This window comes from Pipistrellus hanaki (genome assembly GCF_964339955.1).
Source record: "Pipistrellus hanaki genome assembly, chromosome: X".
Classification (NCBI taxonomy): Eukaryota; Metazoa; Chordata; class Mammalia; order Chiroptera; family Vespertilionidae; genus Pipistrellus; species Pipistrellus hanaki.
Window position 1 is genome coordinate 57,818,577 of NC_140524.1, and position 2,859 is coordinate 57,821,435.

A 2,859-nucleotide genomic window follows, 5' to 3' on the forward strand; every position below is an offset into this window, starting at 1 on the left:
CATGAGTTTGGGTATGTTGTGTTTCCAGTTTCATTTGTCTCAAGAAACTTTTTATTTACCTTTTAATTTCAACCATTTTTTGTTTAATTACGTGTTGTTTAATTTCTAAGTATTTTTGAATTTTTCAATTTTCCTCTTGTTTGATTTCTAGTTTCATACAATTCTGGCCAGAGATAGTACGTGATATGATTTCAATATTTATAATTTATTGAGACCTGTGTTATGGAAAACTCTGTACAAATAAGAATAAATATTCTAGCTGAAACCGGTTTGGCTCAGTGGATAGAGCGTCAGCCTGTGGACTGAAAGGCGCCAGGTTTGTTTCCAGACAAGGATACCTTGGTTGCGGGGACATACCCAGTAGGGGGTGTGCAGGAGGCAGCTGATGGATGTTTCTCTCTCATCAATGTTTCTAACTCTCTATCTCTCTCCCTTCCTCTCTGTAAAAAAATCAATAAAATATGTTTTTTTTAAATTCTATCTGGCTGATGTTGCTCAGTGGTTGAGCATTCACCTATGAATTCACCTATGACCCAAGAGGTCTCTGGTTTGATTCCAAGTCAGAGAGCATGCAGGAGGAAGCCAATGTCTTGCTCATCAGTGTTTCTATCTCTCTGTCCCTCTCCCTTCCTCTCTCTCTAAAATCAATAAAACGCATATTTAAAAAAAATAATGCATATTCTGCTGTTGTTGAATAGAATGTCATAACTAGATAGATAGATAGTATGTCATACTGTATATGTGTGTATATATATATTATATATTGTATATATATATATATCATATACTGAAAAATATATATATATTCTATCTAATAAAAGGGTAATATGCAAATTGACTGTCACTCCAACATACCAGATGGCCTCCCCCATATGATCAAAGATGGCAGCCCTCATGTGGACACAAGATGACTGCCAAAAGATGGCCTACAGGAGAGGGCATTTGTGGGCAATCAGGCCAGTAGGGGAGGGCATTTGGGGAGGGTTCAGTCCAGCAGGAAGGCATTTGGGAGCGACCAGGTGGGCAGGGAAGGGTAGTTAGGAGCAATTGGACCAGCAGGGGAACAGTTAGGCATCAATCATATTGGCAGGGGAGTGGTTAGAGTGATCAGGCTGGCAGTCAAAAGCAGTTAGAAGCAATCAGGCAGGCAGGCAGATGAGCGGGTGGGAGCCAGCAGCCCTGGATTGTGAGAGGGATTCCAGATTGGAGACGGTGCAGGCTGGGCTGAGGGATACACACCTCTGTGCACAAATTCCATGCACAAGGCCTTTAGTATATATATTTTGCTGTCTATTTCTCTCTTTAGGTCTGTTAATATTTGCTGTATTTATTTAGGTGCACCCAACTTGTGTGTATGTCTATTATAACTGTTATATTCTCCTAATGAATTGATGCTTTAATCATTTTGTAGTGACTTTTTTGTCTACCTTGTTTGATTAAGTATAGCCAACTCTGTTTTTCTCAGCTATTATCACTTGCATGGATATCTTTTTTCAATTCCTTCACTTTTATCCTATGTGTGTCCTAAAAGTTAAATCAAGTCTCTTGTAGAGATCATGTTGTAGGATGCTATTTTTTTTTAATCTATTCAGCCATTCCATGTCTTTTGAATTAAGAATTTCATCTATTTACATTTAAAGTAATGATTGATAGGTAAGTACTTACTATTGCCATTTTGTTAATTGTTTTCTTTTTTTGAAAAGTTATACTTTGATTTGTTTCTTTTCTATTTGTGTATATACTAGAGGTTTCTTCTTTGTTAAAACCATTAGGTTTACATAAAACATTTTATAGTATAAGTGTTTACTTAACTTTATAGTAGGTTAGCTTCAATTGTAAAGCTAACAAAAAGCATACAAAAACTCTTCAGATTTGATTCTCTACCTTGCCTATATTTTATGGTATTTATGTTACATACTACATCTGTTTATATTGTGTGTCCTTTAACAAATTATTGTACCTTAGTTATTTTAATACTTTTTAGTTTTATAATAAGAGTTAAAAGTGATATATGTACCACCATTATATCAAATTGATTTAAATCTGTGTGTAAGTGGACCTGTAGAGTTCAAGAGTCAACTGTGTTTTTGAACTGCTCTTGGGGATCTATGTATGCCGACTTCCAACTTAAAGTAAATGTGAATTTTTGATTACACAGTGTTTAGACACTTCGAACTCCCATGTTGTTCAGGAGCCAACGGTATATCTTTAAATAAGCTTTCTGCCCTCTTTCTGTATTCTCTTTCTGGGACTCTTTAATATGTTTTATTTATTTATTTTATGGCATCTCCTAGGTCCCTTAAACTTTATCCACTCCTTTTCATTTTACAATAACTGGCTAATTTTAAATGATATGTCTTCAAATCCACTTATTTTCTCTCCTTTATGATTGAGTCTGTTATGGAAACTCACTATTGAATTTTTCAGTTCTTTGATTTTAGTTTTCAGTCCCAGGATTTCTATTTGGTAACTTTTTGTGGTCTATTTCTTTATTACATTTCTCATTTTGTTTTTCCATTGTTTTCCTAATTTTATTTAGTTGTCTATCTGTGTTCATTTGCACTTCATTGAGTTTCCTTAAGGTGATTATGTTGAATTCTTTGTCAGAAAATTAATAAAACTTCATTTCATTGTAGTAGCTTACTAGAGTTTTATTAATTTCCTTTGGTATTGTCATATTTGCCAGATTATTTGTTATCCATATTGCTTTGCATTGGTTGGTTTCTATGCATTTATAGGAGTAAAATCATCTTTCAAACTTTACCAATAAGTTATAGCAGGTAAATACCTTCTCCTTTGTGTCCCTGACCTAATAATATTATCTCTGAGATTGTCATCAGGTGGCATTGCAGCCAGGTT